The sequence below is a fragment of the Ornithorhynchus anatinus genome, chromosome 10 (genome assembly GCF_004115215.2).
Source record: "Ornithorhynchus anatinus isolate Pmale09 chromosome 10, mOrnAna1.pri.v4, whole genome shotgun sequence".
NCBI lineage: Eukaryota > Metazoa > Chordata > Mammalia > Monotremata > Ornithorhynchidae > Ornithorhynchus > Ornithorhynchus anatinus.
Window position 1 is genome coordinate 37,241,939 of NC_041737.1, and position 27,655 is coordinate 37,269,593.

Genomic DNA, 27,655 nt, shown 5'->3' on the forward strand with positions numbered 1-27,655 from the left:
TCCCTCTCTCCCCACAGAAACAAAAACAAAACCCACGTGGTAAAGCTCCGGGCTCTGAAGCATCGATTTATAGATCAGGTTTCATGAATTTGCATTCTGAATTCAGAATTTAAGTAGGCTTAATTAGTGCACCTTGAAGTTAATGTCGTTGAGTTCCGATTACCCAGCAAGCGACGTCACTCACTAAAATAATGAACCCCAATAGGTAACCCCCCCACCACTCACACACACACGCCCACACACACACGGTGAGACAGTGGGGGGGGATCTGATCTTTCTCTGCTGGATGAGATGCTGTTTGACCATGCCAGGCCTCCACACTAGTCCAGAATTTGTAATGAAAGCAGAATCGGCCATCAAGCAATCATGCCGTTTTACACTCTGAATTCTTAATGCAATTTTACTGCGCGGCAATTTCATCGAGATTACCGGTGACATTAATACACTCCCATACATGGATGCAGCCACAATGCCAGCATTGTCATTCATTCATTCATTCGTTAATTCATTCAATCATATTTATTAAGCACTTACTTTGTGCAGAGCTTGGGAAAGTAAAATGCAACAGTAAAGACTGACAATCCCTGCCCAAAATAAGCTCACAGTCTATGGACTGAAAGAGAACTCTATTACTTAATGGAACTAGGAACTGTCATTCCTGCTGGTATTAATAATAAAAATCATGATATTTGTTAAGCATTTACTGTGTTCAACCACTGCAGTAGATACTATATAATCAGGTCAGACACAGTTCCCTTCTTTTCTGGGGCTCATAGTCTAGTAGGGAGGGAGGGAGAACAGATTAGAAAACTGAGGCCCAGAGAAAGGTGACTTGTGCAAGATCCCACAGAGGCAAGTGACAGAGCTGGGATTAGGACCCAGATCCTTCAACTCCCAGGCCTGTGCTCTTTCCACTAGGCAACACTGCTTCCTGATGGTGGGCTGGGAACGGACTGTGCCAGTAGCGTTGAGCTCTGGCAAATCCTGGCACACATCAAAGCAATGATCTCAGGACTTTGTGTCAGTGGGACAGGATAAGAACCTGTCATGTTTTACAATACACTTTGCTGACCCTCTGAGAAGAACACAGGGCGGGAAGGGGGGAGCATGGAGCCAGGATAGGGGAGAGGGACTCCTGAGAGGAGGAGTTTTGAAAGACCCCAGCAAAACAAGAATCAAGGGCAGAGAGTTTGGGTAAATAGGTTTTAATAAAATGGAGCATTAATAAAAACCTAAAGAAAAACCTCCTTGCACATATGGGCACAAGCACACTCCACCAGGTGAGAAACCAGTCATGCACTTACACAGATTCTTCCCACACAACCCTTTGATTTCAGCCTCAGAAATAGAGCTATTAAACACACACACACACACACACACACACACACACACACACACACACACACGGGGTAGGGGGAGAGAGAAATCCAAACTCCAGAAAAGAAATTTAGTGTCTCTTGAATTTTATCTTGTGTTCATTTGGAATTCTGCATTACCAAACCACAGTACATTTTGATTTGGGAAGGGAGAGGAGAGATATGGCTATTTTTCATTCTGGGTAAATTTAGTCTTTTTCTCAATCATTTGAACTGTGAAAGGAGTTGAAAAAAAAAAGATGCAACACTTTCCAAATGTTAAATCGTAGAAATAATTACACTTGGCAGTTTTTGTTTGCAGAATGCAGGAAAGGCTGAAGGCTTTTGTACAGTTCAAAGAGCACATTCCACAGATCTAGCAGTTGTGGGTTGCCTGCAGGGATCATTTCAATTCTGGAAAAAGAAAAGAAAAGTAACACAGAAAGTCCAGGACATTTGACAGTACTTTCTCTACCTCCCCTTTCTTTATTTACTTTTAAATATAACTCACCTTTACAAAAGTTATTTAGAAGAAATGGCCGGTTGAAAGATCTCCACCTTTTGCCCTAGGTGTACACATGTGTTTCTTTAGGAATCTCTCATTTTGATATCTTATAGTCTTTTCTTCTAATCTCTTTTTAGTTTTGGCTGGGAGGTTTTTTTTTTCCACCACCCTAATCCCCCCCGCCATTGTTAATTTGATAAACTGTGTTCAGGGTCAAGTTAGAACATTAGATCATGAAAACCTTAGCCTGGTGCTGGTCAGGCTTTCAGGGAGAATCAGTGGCTGAGAAAATAATGCAGTTACAATTTCCCACCCTTAGTGTCTCCTTTTCTGAGGATTATTCATCCATCCAAGTGGCAGCCAAGGAGGACAAGCTAACAATTTTGAATTTAAGCATTTACCATGTGCCAAGCAATAAAAGACAATCAGGTGAGACACAATCCCTGTCCCACACTGCACTCACAGGCTAGGGGAAAGGATGAGCAGGTATTTAATCCCCATTTTACAAATGAGGAAACAGAGGCACGGAGTTGAGTGACTTGCTTAGGGTCACAGAGCAAGCAAGTGGCAGAGTGGGATTAGAACCAAGGTCCTCTGGCACCTAGGCCTGTGCTCTTTCCACTAGATCCTGCTGCTTCTCTGCCAAGTTAACTCAAGACTCTTCCTCATGAGCCTCCTTTCATGGGGAATTGGTTTTAAGGGCCACTGGCATGCCGTGACTGGTGTTGGGTTCACGAGGAAACCATTTCCATCCTTAACATGTGAGTTACAACATCTAATGGTGGTTAAATACCTCTTCTCATGTAGTACTTTTGTGCATATTTTTATAGTGCCCTTTTTTTGTTAGGTAGCCTGAGCTATGGTGGTGTTTCTTTGCTGGGTTTTTTTTTCCCCTTCCCTTTAATAGTCAGTATTCTTTACTATTAAATGGGTGGCATAGGGAAGGAACAAAGTCCATAATCTGGAGAGTTTTCTCGGTCAGTTATACTAACCCAGAGGGTTTTGGGATAGAAGCGTTCGGGTGCAGAAGGATTTCATTTCCAACCTGTCAGCTGGCTAGTGGTAAGTACAGTGGGAAACAAGAAATCTGAAGAAGAGAAGTATCTTTCCTCCAAATATCTACCGCATCCAGAATCTCTTCATCAAGTAAGAATGATATGAGCACATCCCAGCTGATTGTGAGGTTGGAGGCAATGAAGACTTTGGGGCATCTCAGGACTGCAGGCTAAAATTCTCCTGAGGTTGTAACCCCACTTCCTGAGAATATGAATGAACCAGGCTGTGAGTAATTGGACTCTGACATTGCAGGAATCTTCAGAGGTGATGGTTTTTGGAAATTTTCTCCTCTCTGTCAGAGATAACAGTTTGGTTAACACGCTAAACCCAAGCAGTGCCAAGGGCGAGTCCAGAGCTGTCCCAAGTGCAGTCCGGCCTTCCCTTCAGAGGCTGATGTCAGGGGTGTGATGGAAGAGGGACCATTTAATAATAATGTTGATATTTGTTAAGCGCTTACTATGTGCCGAGCACTGTTCTAAGCGCTAGAGTAGACACAAGGGAAATCAGGTTGTCCCACGTGGGGCTCACAGTTTTAATCCCCATTTTACAGATGGGGTAACTGAGGCACCGAGAAGTTAAGTGACTTGCCCAAAGTCACACAGCTGACAAGTGGCCAAGCTGGGTTTCGAACCCATGACCTCTGACTCCAAAGCCCGTGCTCTTTCCACTGAGCCGACCATTTGTTACCTTCGAATCACGAGCTGTCATCACCTCCTAAACGAAAGGTATTTCATTGATCTCCTGCCGGAGAAAATTTTTCCCCACACCGGAAGACCCCCTGGAGCATTGAAGAATGCCACAGCGCACAGGGGAAGCCCTCAATTGATGGGGTGAGGTGAACTTAGCTTAGAAGGAAGATTCTATCCTTTGGAAAACCCGTGATGGGATTCAACATTGCTGTCCGTCATGTTCATTGGGCTTGAAATTAAGTCGTGTCCTATCTTTTTTCACATTTGACCCAGGAAATGCCATGCCCCATCTTTATCCCATAGGTAATAGCCAGAAATCAATTAAATGGGATGTTCCTCAAAGACAAGGATTCTATTGTCCATCTTTATTGTTTTTTCTCAAGCATACAGTATAGTGCTCTTTTCACAGTAGGATCCAGTAGAGTGCTTTCTGGGCAGTCAAGAGTCTAGTAAATCAGTCAGTCAGTGGCATTTATTTCATGCTTCTTGTATACACAGTTCTGTATTTGGGAAAGTACAACAGACTTGGTAGGCTTGTTCCCTGCCCACAAGGTGCTTACAGTATAGAGGAGGAGACAGACATTAATCTAAATAAATGAATAAATAAATTATGGATAGTAAGTGTTTTGCTCACAGTAGGTACCTAATCCTTGAATCATATTTATTGAGTGTTTAACTGTTTGCAAAACACTCTACTAAGCACTACTAAGCACAATATAAGAGAGTTGGTAAGACACGTTACCTGCCCATAAAGAGCTCACAATTCAGCGGGACAGTACAGTGCCCTATTCACAAAGAGCACCCATTATAGTGCTCAGCACAAGATAAATGCTGAATTAATACTGTTGTTTGATGATGAAGGTAATGGTGAGTGCTAATGAGAGAAAACGTACTTGGGCTCTTCTGCTGTGTGTTTAACCACAGAGGGGAGAGTCTTCCTCTACCCTGTACTTGGTATGACAGCCCAGCTGCCCAACAGGGCGAGGGTTATGGTGGGCCTGAGCTTATCCAGGTGCAGGACAGGGTGCATGGAAGCAAGACTGGCATTCCTAGAGTGGGTGCTGGGGCTTCCATTATCCCAGGAGGATAGTGTAGTGGAAAGAGCTCAGGCCTGGGAGTCAGAGAACCTGGATTCTAATCCCAGCTCTACTACTTGCCTCCTGAGTGACCTTGGGCAAGTCACTTTACTTCTCTTTGCCATCTGTAAAAAAGGGATGAAATAAATGCTCATTTTCCCTTTTACCTAGGGCTCTGAGCCCCATGTGGGACAGGGATTGTGTCTGACCCGATTGTCTTGTTTTCACCAAACACTTACTACAGTGCTGGCTGCATAGTAAGCACTTAATAAGTCTTGTGTTGTCTTATGCTGTCGAGTCATCTCTGACTCTTAGTGACACCATGGACACATCTCTCCCAGAATGCCCCACTCTGCATCTCGTAATCATTCTGGCAGTGTATCCATCGAGTTTTCTTGGTAAAAATATGGAAGTGTTTTACCATTGCCTTTTCCTGTGCAGTAAACTTGAGCCTTCGCCATCGACTCTCTTTCTTGCAGCGGCTGCCCGGCACAGATGAGTTTTGATTTATAGCAGATTGCCTTCCACTCGTTAGCCAGTGCCCAAGCTAGGAATGGAATGGGTGTGCCTCTGCTTGACTCTCCCTCCTGTAGCTGAGACTGGTAGGGTACTGGAAACTCTCCAGGTGTGATCCTGAGAGGGTATTTAATAAATGCACAATATTACTGAACACACACTGTGTGCAGGGCATTGAAATAAGCACATGGCAGAGTATACCAGAAGCAAAAGTTATGGCCCCTACCCTTTAGCCCTTACAGCCTCCTCCCTCCCCGCTGCAGCCATACTTCCAAGAGGTTATTTGCATGGTCTTTATGAGTATCTATGGAGACTGCCAGGGAGCACACAGTAAGCGCTCAATAAATACTATTGAATGAATGAATTTTCCAGCTTCAACTGAGACTGGGTGGTTGCTCTCAGCTCTGAATTCTGGGAGATGTGGTGTTTCTTCTCATTTACCCCTCCCAACACCATCACTTTGAGAAATGATGGGAAATAATGTCACCTGAAATAGGAAGCAAAAAGATGCTGACGGAGAAAGACCTACATTCATTATCAGGCATTCATATCATCCCAGATGGCAGCCATCTAAGACACTCAGTCAGTCAACTAATTGGAATTTTTCGGGGTTTGACCATTTCTTTGGTATATTCAGCAATGCTTTGGCCAATTGCTGCAAGTTACTTATCCTTCATGGTTTACATTGGGCCATTTTCAATTGATGGTTCTTTTATCCATTAGATTGTAAGCTCCTTAAGGACAAAGCTCTTTTTTTTTTTTACTTTTACTGTACTTTCCAAAGTGTTCTGAACACTGAAGGTACTCAATAAATACTACTGACTGATTGATGGTTTGTCTCCAGACAAATCAGGAATTAAATCCTATCTCCTGGGTCAAGTGTGTTTCCTTTTCTGTTGTTGAAAACAAACCAGATTAAAATGGAGAAAGGAGGTTGAAATGCATTGCCCTTATGAACGTCGCTACAATGCCATATACAATAAGAACCATGTGCAGATAGATTTCCCTGATCCACATCTGGTCTCCTCACTACCTTCCATAATTCATATGTCTGTTTGTTTATAGCTTCAAGTCCATTGCCCGGAATGGTCTTGTCCTAGTCATGCTCTGTATGACTGGCTGCCTTCGAATTGCTGGCTGGGGAGTTGGGAGGAGGGGTGCAAGAAGGGTAGGTGATGATTTGTGGCCAGACCTTGAAGTTCTGTTCCTGAGACCGGAGGGTCTAGGCAGGCTTTCTTTCAGGGTTGAATTTGTGTTGTTACTGTCCAAGGTATATGTTTTAAATTGTAACTTAAATTCAGGAAACGGAGTTCCTTTTAAGTGGAAATGGGTTGAAATTTGAGTCCATTTAAGGAAAGGAGCCTTGCAAATCCAAGATATTCAGAAGTATTCATTGACCCATTTCCTTAAGTGGGTTAAGGAGTCGACACTGTAGTTTGTTATAGCAGTGCAGCTACAGTGTTGGTTAGAGTTTCTGAACAGTCATGGCTCAGATGGACTCGAGGAGAGAACTGGTCTGGAGTACGTGTCTTCCAACTCTGTTGTTTTGCCTTCTCCCAAACAGTGTAGTGCAACACAGCAAGTGTTCAATGAATATGATTGATTGAGAAGGTTTAGGAAGGAGCAGGAAGGGTGAAAAGACAGCCATAGCAGCATGAAACCACAGATGAACCTTAACACACTGAAGAACTGAGCTCTGCTTTCTGGGCAAGGAGATGCTCAGCTCCCACCCATGCAGGATCCATAAGGCCCTTCTCATGTGTGGCACGGTAAAGGCTGAAGTGACAGTACAAGGGCTTCCCAATTTTGGCACGTAGGGAAGGCTATGGTTGTGGCTTTGGTTGTGGTGATAGACTCTGAACAGCTCCACCTAAAGTGGCAAGGAGCCTGAAACTCCGCCCCTTTAGCCACAGTGTTTTGGTGAGCATATTGTGTTTATTTCAGACCATGTCTTCTATTTGGTTTAAATATTTTTATTGTTTCATCTGTCATTATGTCTCCATTGCCAACCGTCCTACATACACCCCTTTATTCTTAGATTTTGAACCCCTTGGGGATCAGAGAGCATGTCTAATTTCCCAGTGCTTAGTGTATTGTTCTGTACACAGTAAGTGCTCAATAAACACTTCAGGATGATTGAATAGATGAATGAAGGGGAGCTGGGGAGAGGCTGGCTGATCTATCTCACCTATCTCTTGTCTCTCTGAGTTCTGGATCAGCTCTCAACCCTCCCTCTGCCACCTCCCCAAGATGGCTCCCCTTCCCTACACCAATTACTCCCTCCCCCATCATCTGACAGAGTCTTTAAACTGGTAGAGCATTAAAGACAGTACAGAGTAACTCTCAGGTCTGTTTGAACTAGAAGGAAGAATAAGAAGGCAACTTCCATTCTGTGAAACTTTCCCAGGGCCTGTCATAAGATGGGATTCTGTTTTAACATCAACTGAACTACATTTGAAAGAGAGATTTTTCATATGACAAGAATTAGAGACAATTAAATATAGGAAGACCTCACAATAATCTTCCCTTTTCCCCCAACTCTATTACAAATTCATAGTTTCCCATTAAGCTCCACTAAGTCTTCTTTTCCTTGGGCTGAAAGAACCCAACTTTTTTGATAGTTCCATTCCAGTCATTTTTTTTTCTAGTCTTCTGGCTCTTTTTTGCTCCGATTACATGATATCTTAATCTTTGTAAGCCCCTTTAGGTCAGGGAATGCGTGTTTAGCTTCTGTTTCACCCTCCCATAGGCTTAGTACCATGTTGTAAACTCTTCAGGCTTCAATAAATTGTCATCAGGTGATTGATTGATTGATGGATTTATCTTTTGTGAAGGTAGTCTTTGAGTAGGGTGGGTCTTTCTAGTGATAGATACAGCAGACCTGGGCTTTGGGAAAGCTTGGTCAGCCACTCCTAATTTCCTTATGGTAATTCTAGTACTTGTAAAACACTAACTTTGTGCTGAGCACTATACTAAGCATCGGCGTAGATACAAGATAATCAGATTGGATACAGTCTAAATAATCAGATTGGACCCTTAGACTGAAAGGTACTTTAGACCCATAGACTAAAGTAGGAGGGAGTAGGATTTAATGACAATTTTCCAGATGAGGAAATTGAGGCAAAAAGAAATTAAGTGACTTGTCCAAAGTCAAACAGACAAGCGGTGGAGTCAGGATTAGAACCCAGTTCCTGTGACTCCCAGGCCTGTGCTCTTTCCACTAGGCCTCGTTGTTTCATAGGTTACAAATAATTTGTATGATGCTCTATGTGCAAGAATTGTAATGAGCACAGGCCTAGATATGCAGAAAGAATGGATACAGTATCTGTCCCACATAGGGCTCACAGTCTAAGGGGGTGAAAGAATAGATATTTAATCCCCGTTTTCCAGATGAGGAAACTGAGGCCCAGAGAAATAAAGTGATTTGCTCAAGGTCATTCAGCAGGCAAGTGGCGGAGCCGAGACTAGAACGCAGATTTCCAAATTTCCAGACCCCGGTCTACTGAAAGTTTACCTTACTTAGCTGACATTTGGAAAATGATGACAGTTCTTGCAGATAGATTTCCCTAACCCACAAATGGCCTCTCCACCTCCTTGCAAAATTCACATCTATTTGTTCATAGCTTTGAGCCCACTGCCCTGAATTGTCTTGTTCTAATGGTGGCTTGCGTGATTGACTGCCTTCAAATTGCTGGCTGGGGAGGTAAATTTATTGAGTGCATTCTGTGTGCAGTTCCCTGTCTAGGGACTTAGGTGAGTGGAGTATAAATTAGAGTTAGTGTCTCTAATGAGGAGCTTATCAATCAATCAGTGATATTTTTTGAGCCCTTACTGTGTGCAGAGCATTATACTAAGTGCATGGGAGAGTACAGTACAACGGAATTGCTAGACATATTTCTGCCCCTCAAGGAGTTTACAGTCAAAACTGATTCTGCCTCTCTTAGTTTCCTGTTTAATTCACAGAACCCTGAATTGTAGGAGCTGTGGTGACTTACCGGAAGAGAATTGCCTTCCAGTTTTTGCAGGGAAATTGTTCTGTTCTCTACTTTATTTAGCCAATTAGAAGCAAGTGAAGATATGATAAATAAGTGTCAATGTGCCTTTATTGTTTCATGCTAATTCAGGTAACACTTTATGAGTTCTTAGCAAGTGTGCATCAATAAAACACTGGATATACTAACGGCACATACATCGTTATTTTAAACATCTCTTTCTGTAGGAAAATCCTTTTTTTTGTTACTAAGCTCATATGTTCATTGTAATTCTTCCTGTTAATTCACTTTTCCTTTACAATCAAAATCTAAAATCAGCTTGAAGTGAGGATGTGAACTGAATTTTTTTTGAAGAGCATATAACCCTTTTTTTTAAACCTGTCATCTAATAAAGAAATATATTGAACAGAATTTGATATGCATGAAAGTTCCATTATTGGTAATGCAAGTACACTTGCTGTTTATTCATAAATTTATTTCTTAGGCAATGTAAATGAGTTGCTGTATACAACATTTAAATTCTGAATAGCTGGTGTAGTAATTCATGAACCGTAGTTGAGTACATTAATCTCCCCAGTTATCCAGAAATGAGAAGTAATAGTTCATTATACTACAAGAGTAACCTCCCAGAAAATCAGAATTCAGTTATAATATCTACTTCCCCATCTCCCTGAAACTATCTTCCAGGTACAATTAGCTCTGCTTTATGCTAACCTTTAATTTATGATTGGTTTGCTTGATTATTGTATACAACAGACATAGCCTTAAAAGACCATCTTTCTCATGAAGATGTATAAAACTTCAAGTGAAAAAGGAATAATCCCGACTCCTCAGGCCATCCCCTTAAATTTCTTCCCATGGACACGTTTTCTTACTTGGAGATCTCCAGATTTTCGCAACGTGGTAAATTGATAATTCTTAAATTTCATTGATTTTAAAATCAATTCGTGATCAATTTCTTGTTCAGAGGTGACCCTTCAAGGGAAACCTTATTCACTAAATGAAAGGTAATAAATAGATTTATTCAGTTTATGGAATTTATGGAATTTATTTCAAATCAGACTTGGAAAAATGTTTCAAAAGTCTTCCTGGCCCAAAAGAGAGACATTGGTTTAAATGAAAACAGGAGATTTTGATTCCTGACTCTCAGAGAGATAAAACCCTGAAACCAGATCCCATGGGCAGCTGTGGAATCTGCAACATTGCAGATTTAAGGACATTATGGATTCCTAATTGTCCTGGGTGTTGGTTTCTCACCTACCTGGAGGCTGGGGGTACTCAGTAGGACCATTTTCAGAGCTATGATTCTGATGTGCACGAAGTGTCAGGGAGACCTGCTCACCTGACATATGTCCCTTGGAAGTATATTCTGCGACCATCTGGGAAATGACCCTTGGCTCCTGATTAAGTGGCGAGGAAGTAGGCGCTAAGCAAACGGAATATGCAGGTTGATCATCAGTGAAAATAATCATCCTCATCACCAATCAATCAGTCATATTTATTGAGCACTTACTGTGTTCAGAGCACTGTACTAAGTACTTGGGAGAGTACATTGTAACGGAGTTGGTAGACAAGTTCCCCGTACACAACTAGCTTACAACTTTCATGCCTAGCATGGTGTTCCCTTTCCCCTCAAATCCTCCAAATCATGACATTTATCACTTTCAAATAATAATGATAATGTTGGTATTTGTTAAACGCTTACTATGTGCAGAGTACTGTTCTAAGCGCCGGGGTATATACAGGGTAATCAAGTTGTCCCACGTGAGGCTCACAGTTAATCCCCATTTTACAGATGAGGGAACTGAGGCCCAGAGAAGTTAAATGACTTGCCCACAGTCACACAGCTGACAAGTGGCAGAGCGGGGATTTGAACCCATGACCTCTGACTCCCAGGCCCGGGCTCTTTCCACTGAGCTACACTGCTTCAATCAGTAGTATTGATTGAGTGCTTACTGTATGAAGAGCACTGTACCAAATGCTTAGGAGATTACAATAGATTTAGTAAAAATGATCCCTGCCCACCCCCTCCAGAAGGCTTTTCCTAACTAATCCCCACCTTCCTGGTTATGCCACCCCATCCCATCTGTCACTCACTATTATTATTATCATTATCATAACTATTATATTTGTTAAGCACTTACTATGTGTAAAGCACTGTTCTAAGTGCTGGAGTAGATACAAGTTAATTGGGTTGGACACAATCCCTATTCATTCAGTTCAATAGTATTTATTGAGTGCTTACTATGTGCAGAGCACTGTACTAAGCGCTTGGAGTGTACAATTCGGCAACAGAGACAATCCCTGCCCAATAACGGGCTCACAGTCTAAACGGGGGAGACAGGCAGCAAAGCAAAACAGAACAAAACAAAACAAGTAGTCTGGCGCAGACATCATCAAGATAAATGGAATCATTGATACATACACATCATTAACAAAATAAATAGAGAAATAAATAATATATATAAATATGCACAGTGCTGAGGGGAGGGGAAGGGGTCAAGAGCAGAGGGTGGGAGAAGGGGGAATGGGGAGGGGAGGAGGAGCAGAGGGAAAGGGGGGCTCAGTCTGGGAAGGCCTCTTGGAGGAGGTGAGCTCTCAGTAGGGCTTTGAAGAGGGGAAGAGAGTTTGGTGGACGTGAGGAGAGAGGGCATTCCAGGACAGGGGTATTTTTTAGTAGTATTTACTGAGCACTTACTACGTGCAGAGCACTGTACTAAGTGCTTGGAGTGTACTATTCGGCAACAGATAGAGACAGTCCCTGCCCAATGATGAGCTCACAGTCTAAACTGAGGAAACAGACAGCAAAGCAAAACAGAACAAAACAAAAACAAGACATCATCAAGATAAATAGAATCAAGGGGATGTACACCTCATTAACAAAATAAACAGGGTAATAAATAATATATACAAATAAACACAGTGCGGAAGGGAAGGGGGAGGAGCAGAGGGCGGGAGAGGGGAGGATAGAGGAGGGGAGGGGAGCAGAGGCAAAGAGGGGCTCAGTCTGGGAAGGCCTCCTGGAGGAGGTCAGCTCTCAGTAGGATTTTGAAGAGGGGAAGAGATTTTGGGGGAGGTGAGGAGGGAGGGCATTCCAGGACAGCGGGAGGATGTGGGCCAGGGGTCGATGGCGGGAAAGGCGTGACTGGGAGACAGTGAGGAGGTGAGCGGCAGAGGGGCGGACTCTATGGGGTGGGCAGTAGAAAGAGAGAAGGGAGGTGAGGTAAGAGGGGGCAAAGTGATGGAGAGCTTTGAAGCCAAGAGTGAGGAGTTTTTGTTTCGTGCGAAGGTTAATTGGCATCCTCTGGAAGTTTTTGAGGAGGAGAGTGACATGCCCAGAGCGTTTCTGTAGAAAGATGATCCGGGCAGCGGAATGGAGAATTGACTGGAGTGGGGAGAGAGGAGGAAGGTAGATCTGAAAGGAGGCTGACCCAATAATGCAGTCAGGATATTATGAGAGCTTGTACCAGCATGGTAGCAGTTTGGATGGAGAGGAAAGGGTGGATCTTGGCGATATTGTGAAGATGAGACCGGCAGGTGCTGGTGACAGATTGGATGAATGGGGTGAATGAGAGAGCAGAGTCAAGGATGACACCAAGTTTGCGGGCCTGTGAGATGGAAAGGATGGTCGTGCCGCCCACAGTGATGGGGAAGTCAGGGAGAGGACAAGGTTTGGAAGGGAAGATAAAGAGCTCAATTTTAGACATGTAAGTGTATTGCTTACTTTCATTTTGATCATTCTAATCCCAACTCTGCCCCTCGTTTGCTGTGTGACCTTGGGCAAATCACTTCACTTCTCTGTGTCTCGTTTAACTCTGTGTCATCTGTAAAATGGGGATTTGAGACTGCGAGCCCCATGTGGGACAAGGGTCTCTGTGTCTAACCCGATTTGCTTGTATCTACCCTAGCGCTTAGTACGGTGGCTGGCACATAGTGAGTGCTTAACACATACCGTAATTATTTACATCTGTGCTCTTCCTTTACTTTTGTTTTGCTCATTCATATCAATGCTCTTACTCTTTTATCTTTGGTATACTTGGCTTAGATTGCAAGGTCTTTGAGGGCAGGGACTACTGTGGCTTTTACTTCTGGTGTTTGATGATGTTGGTATTTGTTAAGCACTTACTATGTGCAGAGCACTGTTCTAAGCGCTGGGGTACTTACAGGGTAATCAGGTTGCCCCACGTGAGGCTCACAGTTAATCCCCATTTTCCAGATGTGTGACTGTGGGCAAGTCACTTAACTTCTCTGTGCCTCAGTTCCCTCATCTGTAAAATGGGGATTAAGACTGTGAGCCCCACGTGGGACAACCTAATTCCCCTGTGTCTACCCCAGCGCTTAGAACAGTGCTCGGCACATAGTAAGCGCTTAACAAATACCAACATTATTATTATTATTCGTTCATTCATTCATTCAATTGTATTTATTCGGTCATATTTCTTGAGCGCTAACCGTGTGTAAAGCACTGTACTAAGTGCTTGGGAGAGTACAATATAACCATAAACAGACACATTCCCTCCCCACAGTGAGCTTACAGTCTAGAGCTTACGATATGAGCTCTGCATGCACCCATGCTTTAGTACAGTGATCAGAGGTAGCGTTCAGTCCCACACTGTGTACCCAATCAGCGCCATCTCTGTGATGCCCAGTAAGCACCCAGGAGCATGTTCTACACACAGTAGTGTGTTCTGCACACAGTAGGTACTCAATAATTGTTGGTAATAGTGATAGTTCATCAGGATTCCTGGAAGTTTCCCTCCTGGTTGTATAGATATCTGAGGCTTAGAGCTACCCTTTCTCTTTTCTCAATTCTGGCCAACATGATCCTCTGCATCTAAACCTAAGATACAATTTTAAGAAAAAGAATGGAAATGGCAGTGTTGCCTACTGGAAAAAGCATGGGTTTGGGAGTCAGAGGACTTGGTTTCTCATGCTGGCCCCAGCACCCACCCTCCCTTTTCTCTCTGCTCCTCCCCCTTCCTCTCCCCAAAGCACTGTGCTCATTTGTATATATTATTTATTACCCTATTCATTTTGTTAATGAGGTGTACATCCCCTTGTTTCTATTTATCTTGATGATGTTGTCTTGTTTTTGTTTTGTTCTGTTTTGCTTTGCTGTCTGTCTCCCCCGGTTTAGACTGTGAGCCCGTCACTGGGCAGGGATTGTCTCTATCTGTTGCCGAATTGCACATTCCAAGTGCTTAGTACAGTGCTCTGCACATAGTAGGCGCTCAATAAATACTGTTGAATGAATGAACTTTTCTGCTGTGTGACCTTGGGCAAGCCACTTAACTTCTCTGTGCTTCTGTTTCCTCATCTGAAAATGGGGATTAAGGCTGCAAGCCCCATATGGGATATGGATTGTGTCCAATTTAATTATCTTTTATCTAGCCCAGAACTTAGTGCTTAAAAAAAAAAGGAATAATCCACTCAACCTATGTAAAGATCCAGCTAGAGTGTTTGGAAGCTTCCAGGTTCTTATCCAAGGTAGAGATAAAGACACCTATAGAGGGGAGAGATGGTTTTTTTAGTACTTATATAACCTTTGATTTTTCCTTGACTTAATGATGTCTTAATTTCTATTCATAGTTACATAGGTGACTAGAGTTTGTAGTTTAATATGCCTATTTATAGTGTCCTGGAGTTTAATTATAGATTCACTATCTATCCCCTAAAACAAGATGGTGATTTTATGAAGCCATGAAAATAGTTTTCATATATATATATGATTTTATTTTAAATTTACTGGATATAGTGACCACTTTTTTGGTATAATCAACTAATGCTTAATACAAAAAATAGATTTTCAAATTTGGAAACCCTTTTGGATTATAGCTTCCCTTTATGGCTTGTTTTTTTAATTAATTTCTAACTTGTTTTGTTCTTTTCTCTCTTCTAGTTTCATTACCTTTGAGTATCTTTTCGAGTACTTACTATTCCTTCCTCATAACTGCATGTCGTTCCTTTTTACTGGCTTCTTAAATCCTCCTGCACTGCCTTTTGCCTTTCTTTCTTTAATCTTTTCCTTTCTGTTTAATTTTTAAATCCTTTGCCCTTTATCTTTTTTCAGACTTTTTTGCTGCTCTCCCTTCCTTTGATTTCCTCTTAAGCGTTACTGCTTCTTAACAATGTGTTATTTCATTGATTTTTTCCCTTCTTTTTGTTTTTGCCTTTTTAATTTTAAGGGTTTTTTCCCTCTTTTGTACATTGTTTTATAAGGAAAAAAACCCCTACCAGAATGGCCCAAATTGAATTAATAAAAGCAAGAGGATGTAGATAGGCTCCCCCAACAATTCATTATAACATGGTGGCATGCCTTTATTGAAAACAGTCCAGGGAGCGTTGGTAGGTTTTAGGTAACATGTTTTTCATACAGCACCCTGGTGTTTCCTGTTGGAAGTAAAAGCAGATAATTCTCTGGAGTGAGGTATACTGATTTATTACAACTTCTTCCTTCCAATCCCTTCTTTGTGACACGACCCTTGTAACAAGGATGAGCTAGAAAGTGTGAATCGGCTAGTAGAGGTATTATTCTGATTAATTTAATCTGGTTCTCAGCTAGCTGGAACTCTTGTTCTGCAGTTCTTTGTCTTAAAATTAAGGAATATTTTTCTGGTGATGTTCCCCTGTGTTCTGCGGATACGCTGCTATTTTCACCTACCAGTTTTAAATTTCTAGGTAGAGTTGATCCTAGAGGCTCTCTCAAGCCGTTTATTTGCAGTATTTACAAGCCCAGATAGCTTGCTCTTCAAATGTAAGTGGAGTCCTTACCCAAAATACTGCTTATCATCTAGTTCAGTATCTCTATGAATCAATTTCAAGAAATGCCTCCTGAACTCAGTAAGACCATCTCAATAGTATTGGGCTTCTCTTGGTAAGGATCGAATGAAGTAATGGGGCAGATTATCTAAGAGTGACTCAGTTTGATACACGAGTCTTCGATCTGACACCAAGTTAGGGAAAATTGGAGCAATCATGCTAATTAATCCAAAAAGGAGGAGTTCAAAGCCTGGCTTGGAGGAGTGGTGAGGAGGAGTTCAACCTTCACAACATTGCTAAAATCTGCCCTTTGTGTTCCATCCAGACTGTTACCACGTCAATCCAAGTATTTATCCTGTCCCACCTGGATTACTGCATCAGCCTCCTCCCTACCTCCTGTCTCTCCCCACTCCAGTCCATACTTCACTCTGCTGTCTGGATCATTTTTCTGCCAGAATGTTCAATCCCTGTTTCTCCACTCCTCAAGAACCTCCGATGGTTGTTCATCCACCTTGCATCAAACAGAAACTCCTTACCATCTGCTTTTAAACACTCAATCACCTTGCCCCTCCTACCTTACCTCCCTGATTTCTTCATCTCCAATCCAGACTGCCAGTCGGTCACCAACATTCTTCCTGGTGGCCCCTCACCATTAGCCCCCAAGGACATCGCAGTCGCCATCTGTCAATAATCACCCCACCCTACCTGTCCCAGATTAAATCTAGATTCTTCAATAATAATAACAACTGTGATAGTTGTTAAGCGCTTACTATGAGCCAGGCACTGTACTAGTTGCTGGGGTGAATACAAGCAAATCAGATTAGACACAGTCCCTGTCCCACACAGGGCTCACAGTCTCAATCCCTGTTTTACAGAGGAGATAACTGAGGCCCAGAGAAGTGAAGTGATTTGCCCAAGGTCACACAGCAGACAAGTGGTGGCACGAGGATTAGAACCCATGACCTTCTGATTCCCAGGCCCATGCTCTATCCACTTGGCCATACTGCTTCCCTTCAATGTCTGTCACTCTCACTGGCTGGCAATCTGGATTGGAGGTGAAGAAGGAAACTTTGAGCTTTCTTTATAGGTTTCGGATTAATTACTCCAGCCCTTGGGATCCCTTCCTCTTCGCTCCACATTACCAGAGCAGGAGTTGGTGGGAATGGGGAGGGGAAGATAGAGCAAGTATTTCAGTCCCATGATAATCGGTCAATCAGTCAGTCATATTTATTGAGCACTTACTGTGTGCAGAGCATTGTACTAAGTGCTTGGGAGAGTACAACAAGACAGTTCCCTGTCCACAGAAAGCGTACAGTCTACGGGGAGAGATGGACATTAATATGAATTAATTAATTATGGATATGTACATAAGTGCTGTGGGGTTGAGGTAGTGGTGAATAAAGGGTGCTAGTTCAAGTGGAAGGGTAACAGAAGGGAATGGGAGTGGAGAAAATGAGGGCTTAATCGGAGAAGGCCTCTTGGAGGAGATGTGCCTTAAATAAGGCTTTGGTTGTGGGGAAAATGATCGTCTGTTGCATATGAAGAGTGAGAGTGTTTCAGGCCAGAGCCAAGATGTTTGGTAGGGGTAAAGGGTGAGATAGAAAGATCAAGGTACAGTGACAGTGGCATGATACGTGCAGTCAAGGTTTTTGGGTTTTTTTCTTTTCTGGTATTTGTTGAGCACCGACTATGTGCCAGGCACTTTCCTAAGGGCTTGGGAAGATACAAGCTAATCAGGTTGGACACAGTCTAAGACTGTAAACCCGTCAATGGACAGGGATTGTCTCTATCGGTTGCCGAATTGTACATTCCAAGCGCTTAGTACAGTGCTCTGCACATAGTAAGCGCTCAATAAATAATATTGAATGAATGAATATGGGGTTCACAGTCTTAATCCCATTTTAGAAAATTGTTAAGTGTCTTCCCTAAGGTCACACAGCAGGCAATTGGCAGATTTAGGGGTAGAACCCAGAGCCTCTTGACTCCCAAGCCCCTGCTCTTTCCACTAGGCTGGGAAGCAGCATGACTTAGTGGAAAGAGCACGAGCTTGGGAATCAGAGAACATGGATTCAAATCCTGGCTCTGCCAAGTGTCAGCTGTATGACCTTGAGCAAGCCACTTCACTTCTCTGTGCCTCAATTACCTCATCTATAAAATGGGAATTAAGACTGTGAACCCCATATAAGCCCCATGTGGGACAACCTGATTACATTGTGTCTACCCCAGTGCTTAGAATAGCACTTGGCACATAAATTAGTGTTAACAAATACCATAATAATAATAATAATAGACCATGCTGCATCAAATTAAGCTCACTGGGGGCAGGGAACATGTTTACCAACTCAGCTACATTATACTCTCCCAAGCACTTAGGACAGAACTCTGCATACCATAAGCACTCAAGAAATACAATCGAATGATTGATAGATTATTTTTTTTAATTGTTTAAATGGGGGAATGAAACATCTTGGCCTCCCCCCGAAAGCAACAGAAACCTACTGAAACCCTGGGGGAAAGCCAGAATATATTCCGCTATCGGGCCCCCTAGACAGGTTGATGGGCTCATAGAAGCAGTGTGATCTAATGGATAGAGCATGGGCCTGGAAGTCAGAGAACCTGGGTTGTTATCCTGTCTCCTCCACTTGTCTACTGTGTGAATTTAGGCAAGTCACTTAACTTCTTTGTGCTTCAGTTTACCTCATCTGTTAAATGGGGATTAAGACAGTGATCTAGACCTCACTAACCTGTATCTACCCCTTTGCCTGGCACATAGCAAGTGCTTAACACATATTATAAAAAAATGCTATGGACAATCAGATTATGTACTAAATTGGCTTGGTCTAGAAGGATTCTGGGGTCCTACTTCAGGATTCCTGCTGTTGACCTGGGACCAGTGTGGAAAAACCCAGTTGTAAAGCAATTTAAGAGAAGGTCCATGTCTACTTACTGTGTGTTACTCTCCCAAACACTTAGTACAGAGCTCTGCACTCAGAAGGTGCTCAATACTGAGTAATCAATTGATTGAATGGTTGATTAAAGAGTCTTTCAGTTGCAAAGTATTTGTTCTTCCTTCACCACTTTCTTTCTCTTTTTTTCAACTCTTTACCTAACTCCATTCTGCCCTTCTCACAAAAGGCTCCCTATTGTATTCACATCTCCTTCTACTATTTTCTTCCACTGATTGCCAGTGGGAGCTCTGAAGCTGCACCTTCACTTACTTGTATCTACCCCAGAGTTTAGAATCTACACTTAACATAAACAATCTAGTAGGGCTTGTAACATAGTAGGCGCTTAACAAATACATTAAAAAAAAAGAATAGCAATAGCCTTCCTACCTTTAGTGATTGATAACAGTATGGCTTTATAGAATTGTTTCACTTGTAATTGTTCCTGTTATTTGATTTAATCGAGTACTATTAAACATTTCTTTCATTTGGTTGTTGTTCCCTAGCAACGAGGGATACTTAGAAAACTTGTTGCTTTTTTTTTTGTCCTTTTTCTTTATGCACTACCCTCCTTATTTCAGTCCTCCTCATTTATTCTTTAGAGTTCTGCAACTACCCCCACAGCTAAAATATCTTCAGGGCATTTAAAAACCTCTCGGCAATATATAAATTCCAAAGAATAACGATAAAACATCACACAGAATTGTTTGATGATAATAGAAGCACCTTGAATTTATACAGCAGTTTTACTTTTCCAAAGCACTTTCACATTACTTATTTTGTTTTGTTATCATGGCATCTCTGGGAAGTAGTTGTTTTATATCTGTTTCATAGGTGAGGACACTGAGGTCCAGAGAAGATACATGACTTGCCCAGGATCACATAGTAAGACAGAGGAAGAGCTGGGACTAGTAGGAGCTCTGTCTTCTGGTCCCACACCCTTTCCTCTAGCCCATTGCACCTCTTACTGGTTCCTGAGAGTTTGGAACTGATGTGGAGGGGTTGAAGCAGAGTTGACAGCCATCTTGTTTTTCCTCTGGAAGTGTAGAAACTGTAGAAGTGGTTACAGTGGAAATCATTGTGTATCAACTAAGTGTGATCAATTCAGTTCAATTCAAATGTATTTACTGAGCGCTTAATATGAGCAGAACACTGTATTAAGTGGTTGGAAGAGTACAATATAACAATAAACAGACACATTCCCTGCCCACAACCTCAGTCCCTCCCCACTCCTGCCCTTTCTTCAACTCTCCCATCTTTCCCAGCAGTATCTCTAGAAGAGATCTCCTGCCTCCTCTCAAAAGCCACACCCTCTACCTATGTATCTGAACCCATTCCTTCTCAATGTATCCAAACACTTGCACGCTGCCTTCTTCCTTCCCCAACAGCCAACATCAACTGTTGGTTCTCCAGTGGCATCTACCCCACTGCTTTCAAACATGCCCAAGTCTCCCCTATCTTGGAAAAGCCCGCCCTTGACCCCATAGCTCCCTCCAGTTATCATAAGAAGCAGCGTGGCTTAGTGAAAGGAGCATGGGCTTGGGAGTCAGAGGTCGTGGGTTCTAATCCCGGCTCTGCCACTTATCTGCTGTGTGACCTTGGGCAAGTCACTTAACTTCTCTGTACCTCAGTTACCTCATCTGTAAAAAATGGGAATTAAAAAAAAAAGTGAGCCCCACGTGGGACAATCAGATTACCCTGTATCTACCCCAGTGCTTAGAATAGTGCTCAGCACATAGTAAGTGCTTAGCAAATACCATAGTCATTATTATTATTATCCCATTTCCCTCCTTCCATTCCTCTCCATACTCCTTGAGTGAGTTTTCTGCACTGCACTGATGTCTCAAATTTCTCTCCTCCAATTCTCTCCTTGACCCCCCTCCAATCTGGCTTCTGTCGCCTTCACGCCACAGAAACCACCCTCTCAAAGGCCACCTATGATCTCTTTCTTGCCAGATCCAACGGCCTCTAATCACTCCTAATCCTCCTCCACCTCTCGGCTGCCTTCAACATTGCTGACCATCCCCTTCTCCGGGAAACATTATCCAACCATGGCTTCACTGACACTGTCCTCTCCTGGTTCTACTCTCACCTCCCTGGCCGCTCATTCTCAGTCTCCTTTGTGGCTCCTCCTCTGCCTTCCACCCCCTAACTGTGGGGGTCACTCAAAGTTCACTGTTCCAAGAGCTTGGGGAAATACAGTAGGAGCAGTTATCATTCATTCATTCATTCAGTTGTCTTTACTGAGTGCTTACCGTGTGCGGGGCATTGTACTAAGCACTTGGGAGAGTACAATACGACAATAATCAGGCACATTTCCTGCCTACAAAGAACTTGCAATCTAGCTGCCTCACAGGCCCACCAGTAGATGGCTGAGGGATTCCCCAACCTCTGGACAAACCTCCTGATGGGTTCTGTCCTGCTTTCCTCAAAGCAGATTTTTAAGAAAAAATGGGAAGAAGACCTGTGAGTGAGGGACATGAACAGTCCTGGGATGTCTGGCCCTTAATCTGGCTTTAGTTGGAACCCCTAAGGGTGATGCAGGTGGGAAGGAGCTGTTACCTTGAATAAATAAAGGATTTAAGGGACCACTTGTATTAAGTGGGCAAACACCCAGGGCTGGACAGGCATAGTTTCCTTCTTCCTCTAGCATTTTAGTCTTGCCTTCCACTATCATTCTGACCCTATCTTGGTTACACTTCAGGAGTGTAGTTTTCTAATGCTATAAATAGATGTTTTTTTAAAGAAGCTGTGCAAAGGTAATGCTCCTGAAATAAATATTTTCAAAGAGATCGATTGGATTGTTTCTAAGAAAAAACAATAATGGCCTCTATGCTGTAAATAAACATTATTTACACTATAATGCAAAAATATGCATGCTTATTGATTTTTTCCTCTGCTTTGCTTACCATTCTTATTGATTTACTCTTCTGAAAGAATGTTAAAATACTTTCTTTGAAATATGACTAGAAAATAGCCATTTTATTGACTTGTTTGCTTTTTGACCGTAAACTCTGTTTGCGTTGATTCATTTTTTTAATGTGGTAGTGAAAGCTGTGCTTTAATTGTGTTGTTTTTTTCTATTTTAGAATAGACAGAATCATAGGGTTTGCAGTAGGGTTTGCTTCTCCTAGTGGCCTCAGATAATAGATCCTGGACTATCCCTGCAAATGTTTGGGTTTAGTTTTTTTTTTTCTGAAATTCAAATCAGTTTTCAAAAAGGGCATTTTCAAAAAAAAAAGGAAAAAGAAAAAAATTCCTTTAATGTTGATGTAGGGCAAAGGTGGGTACCTTTTGTCAGCGAGGTTCATTTTCTGACCCGGTGTGGGCCTGCTTACATGAGAGGTCGTGTGGGCGTCTTTGGTGCTAACCAGAATGAGACACTGATTGAACTGGTCTGAACCTGTTCTATAGGTCTGGATGATGGAAATATGCATTCCCAGCTCTGTTAAAGCTTTTCAGTTATGAGTTGGGCCATCCCTGCTATTTTGTTCCCTTAGCTTCTCTTGAACCATGAGTAACGATCATGCCAGATTTTATTAAATTATGTCATGGTTTTACGATGGGGTGTAAGTGATGGGCTAAGCAGAAACCACCAAATTCATGTGAATCTTTTTTTTCATTTGTGACAAAAGGTATGGAAAAGAAAATATTAATTATAACTCTGGTCTTGGTCTCATAGCTTTCGCGAATCTCTTGATCGGGGAAATGGAGAAATCTCTGTTCAAAGAAAGACCGAAAAGATTAGGACTCATATGTCTGGACAGACCCATGATTTAAGTCAGAATAGCCATGAAGGGTGTGGACGGATGGATTGTTTGCAAATACTTTAGCTTCCAGACCTGGGGTGGAGTTTGACAGTGGTAGGGTCAAAGCAAATAAACTCTGCTGGGAGTAAAGATGGAGAATTCCATCCCCATGGGAAGTTGTGCTGCCAGAAAATGAGTTGCTGCAAGAGAGGTGTGGGTCAATTACATGGTAACTGCAGTGGGTTCCTAGAGGGAGAGATGGGAATACATAGAGAAAAGGATGGGTGTCTTCAGGATGAGGAGGGATCACATCTACTATCTCTGTTGTATTGTACTCCACCAGGTGCTCAGTACAGTGCTCTGCACAGAGTAAACACTCAATAAATGCCATTGACTGATGAATGGTCCAAAAGCAATCATCACTTAGCTTCTTGCAGCCGCATCCATTGTTGGTTGAGACGGGCCAACACTGTTGTACTGTACTTGCCCAAGGACTTAATACAAAGTTCTGCACACAGTAAGCGCTCAATAAATACCATGGTTTGCTTGAGTGATGTAGATTCCCTAACTGCTTTTATAAGAAGCCCAGTACTGATGGTGTTGCTGTGTTTTCAAGGTAAAGTCTACTTCACATTTGCCAAATGCCTTCACCGAAAGACTTTTTTCTTGGGCTAGGCTCATGTGAAATATCTCCAAGTAACTCCTCCAGTGGTTATATCCGAAAGGACCAATTGGTTTTTTCTTGTAAGATTACTTCACGTCTCCTCCCTCTGGCTTTTGTTTCATCAGTCTTAATGATGCTGCCAGATATAAATAATTCCAGATTTTAAACCATTTGAGAGTTTAGCTACTCCTTCCTGCTACTTAAATCTCAATCCCTATAATTTAGTTTAATGGAATGGTAGAGGTATCATTGTCTGGTGGAAGTAAGAGTCCCAGCTTGTAGTTCTGATAGAAGTTTTCTTTTTGGAGAATGGGTATTTTTGATCACTCCTTCAATCTGTGACTTTTAGCCAATCTCTGCTATTTATGTCAAAAATGCTATTTTCGCATCACCCTTATTCAGGTTTGAAATGAGGATGCAAACTTTGGGTTGTTAAGAAACTTGGATTCTGTACTGCCCCTTGTTTTCACTTTAGCAGTGATTTTGCTCCATGAGGACATATGTTTATCCTAGTGACACAGCGAGAGGGAACCTGTTAGGGATGTCCTGAAGTCAGTGGAAGATCTAGGATAGGTTAAAGAGGAGAGTTGAATTTGAGAAACTTTGGGAGTGGATTAGTTCATTGAGAGAGCAGGTGCAGGCCTTTTTAACCACTCTGTATCTTTAGTTCCTTTTTCACTAAAATGAGTCGATCCCATTTTCTGCCCAGGAATGTCCAGTTGACACATCAGAAACGGCAATGTGCTTTTCAGATTTTTAGAAAAAAAGTTGTTTTTATGATTATCGCTTTTTAGATATCTCAAACCATGCATCTCGCTCCTTACCTGAAGACAATTGCACTCGAGACTAGGTGTCACTCTCTAATTTTTCATCTCAGTTACATAACCCCTCACCTCCTTGGTATTTCCTCTCATGCATTTTTGGTTTGTCATCACCTCTCCAAGGGTTGCCTCATAGCTGAGTGATCTACCTTTTGCCTTTTTGTTATCTTTCCTAATAAATCAATCCCTCCTGCTGGTAAATTATCCTCGTGGAGAGCCTCTGAATTCCCTCCAGGTTCTCTGTATCTTTCTGGCAACGGAGGCCCCTCAACGGCATGCAGGGCCAGTGAAGGGATAATATTTCAAAAATGCACTCCCTCACTCCAGCAAGGGCACTTGGAGTGCCACTCTGTCAGTTTCACCATCTCCCATTGCACAAAAATAAAATCTGAAACAAAAGCCCTTGAGATCAAGAAACCTAAACAAATGTAGGGCGTCTTTCTGAGTGAGGGAAGAAAGACAAATCCCGACATTGGAAAGGTCAAACTGAAGGAATGTCGTTATTATGAAGTGGGGAGGGCTGAACTGCTGTGGATGCTAAAAAGCAACCAGTTTCCCCTCTGTAACTCACTTCATCCTTCTCGTTTTCTTTACTGCTCATCCCACCTTAACCCGCCTCCTGTCCCTCCCAAATCCAATACAGAAGTGTCCCATTAGCGCATACCCTGGTACAACAAAGGATTCACTTCAACAAAGTTTTCTGCATGTCCCAACAGCCTCCCCTCAACTACATTTTAGATCCTGTTTAATGAACCATGAAACTCGGGATAATGAAAGATTTTACAGTTTAAGGGTTCATTACACCAAGTTGTGGGGAGAGAAAATAGGAGGGGGATGGCTTCCTTCTGAAGGCCCATCGATTCTCCCACTCCTATTTTGTCCCTGGGAACAACATGGGGATTTGGGGACCCAACTGTTATCTCAAAACAGAAACTCCTGAGATAACAGGGGCCTTCAAATCCATCCTTCCATTTTCAACCAACTGTCTCTCTTTGCCAGCAATACCTGGCAATGACTTGCATTTTCAGTGGCCCCATCCTGATCAATGGGGAGAGAGCTAATTGTGGAAACTAATGTAGGATTTCACTCATCTCCACTGCAGACAAAAGCCTAGCCAGAATGTTCCTGGATCAGCCACTGAAGAAACTCATTCACCAGACCATCACAGAATGTCAGTGAGACTTCAGATAGCAGCAAAGCATAGTGAGCTTGATCTTTTTTGGGTATCATTTACCAGAGAAATGCAAGGAACAATATCAAGGCCAATTTAGAGTACAGACTGTACCAAAAAATTTAAAAAAAATGAACCAATAGTAGATCTGGATGGCAATCACTGAAAAATTGCCTCCCTTTGAATTTAATCAAATCCTATCATGATTTTGCGATGCACAGGTTAGCCACATTAAAGTTGGATAGGCCTCGTCAGATCCCATCCCTAGCTCCAACATAATCAAGCAGGATAGTGTGCTAAATCCAGCCTTGCCCAATCTATTCTCTGCAGCCACGTTTGAAGATGTGACCAGGGATATGGGAGCTGGTGTCAGAATAAGATTCCAAACCTCTGGAAAACTCCTTGAAATTAGTAGGTGGGGAACAACATCAATAGTACTTGATTCACCCATACAGAAGTTCCCCTCATGCTGATGACTGAACCCTGGTGGTGGTATTAGAAGGAGTGACAGCTCTTATTGAGTGGAAGTCATTCCAGAAGACAAGAAGACAATTATGAACCTCTTCTCAAAATCAACAAAGTGTTCTGCGTCGACTATTAGTTTGGCGTGAGCTCGTCTATACTGTGACCTCGCTGTGGGCAGGGAATGTGTCTACTGTATTGTTCTCTCCCAAGAGCTTAGTAGAGTGCTTTACACATGGTAAGCACTCAATAATTACAAGCTGAATAATGAATGAATGAAGAAGACCAACATGATGAATCCTCAGGATGCTGATTTGATGAGCTCGATGACTTTCTGTAGAGCTTGTTTTTGCCATCTTCCATTTGGGTTCAGGATAGATGAATCAGAGAGAAAAAGGACCAATTTGGGTAAAGAGGCATCAGTATACCCAACTGGGGCATTCTGGCAGAAGGCAAGCTCTGGTTGAAGTATGAACAGAAGGGGTTCCTCTCTGTGGAGATTAACACTGATGCAAGTTTTTTCTTCGTGGGCTTGTTCGGTCAAGCACTATGGTTACCCTTGTTCATGCAGGCTGTTGTGAACCAGTGATTTATTTTAAAAGAAGAACGTCTGTCTCTGATTTTCTGGGTTTGAAGGGCCGGTCCTTCTGTCTTTAAGTATTGCTTGTTCCCTGTATCAGAATGCCTGCCTCCCTTGTTTAGTATGGTAAGCAGATGTAGTTCACTTCTCCTCATGAATAGAATTTATCTCTCAGCATAAAATCCTGCCATTGCTTTCTAGAAAGCTCTTAGAAAATATTAAGTAATCATCAGGGTTATTGTTAATTGCATCAGCTTTAATTTGTCACTTTAAATATTCTAATGATTTCCTCACACAGTTATCAGATAACCCTTCAGTGCAATTCCTCTGTAAATTATCCCCTTAGGCCAGGTTACTTATTTTGACCCAAACTTCATTTGAATGTTTTGATTAAAAATAATTTAAGAATGCATACATGGAAATAGTGTATTTTCCGCTGATGAGAGTTGAATTTTCATCAGAGCAACATACAGAAAGGATCAGCTTTTCAAGAATAATGAGGAAGTTCTGCAGAAACCTACAGGCAGCTCTTTAAACCCACAAGAGCTGGGCAGTAAGTTTAGGGAAAGTGGCTTCACCTTCCATTCGCTGTTGTAGGTGTGTGTGCTCTTATAGACCTGAAATGCTCTCAGTGATGCCCCACAAAATTCAGGGATGAAAAATTGTTGTGAAAAATTTCCGTCCATTCCAGTTATGAAGCCTAATGTTGGAGCATCCAGCTAGCCATGAACAAAATGCCCGTTTACACTCGGCAGAGAGTGAAGGGAATCTCCATTTCTCCATTTGGTTGTTGTGTTCACAGACACTGGTAGAGTTGAATCCAACATGAAGCTTTCATTGATATCAAAAGAGATTCCACTTTGGATTGACTACTAGAATCCAGGCCTCGGGGAGGAAGGGTCCTGAATCAGTTGCCGGATTAAATGCATGCTGAGATGGCTCTCCGTGCCTACACTCACTGCGTTGTTCTGTACCTTTCTCTGACAATGTTCATCAACTTCCCTGACCACAGAACATGTTTCCTTGAGCCTTTAGGGGCAGGGGATGATGAGCTAAGAGAAGATTGTGGAGGGAGTTTAAGGAGCAGGGAGCGATTTGAGAAGGGAATGGATTCTATGGGATCCTTGGCAGGGTGATTGTTGAGGAGTTGAAGGTTGAAAACTTCTGAAGCGTGTGGAAGGGACTAGCACAATTTCTGTTTCCCAAGTCTCACTTAGGATAAAGGGTATCCTAAAGGTGGTAGGTTCAAGCACCAAAGAAAACACTTTATCCAGTGTAGGATGAAAACATCAATCAATCGGTGGTATTTATTGAG

The 27,655-nt window shown here is 42.4% G+C and overlaps 1 protein-coding gene and 1 non-coding gene across 6 annotated transcripts in view; one reads left to right on the forward strand and one right to left on the reverse strand.

The window, feature by feature from the left end:
• FOXP2 (forkhead box P2) overlaps positions 1 to 27,655 on the forward strand; it is a 537,816-nt gene that overhangs the window by 35,027 nt on the left and 475,134 nt on the right. The window lies entirely within an intron of this gene.
• On the reverse strand, positions 5,187 to 5,324 carry LOC114814842. The gene has a single exon (XR_003762639.1). It is a non-coding gene; the product is annotated as a small nucleolar RNA SNORA7 (small nucleolar RNA).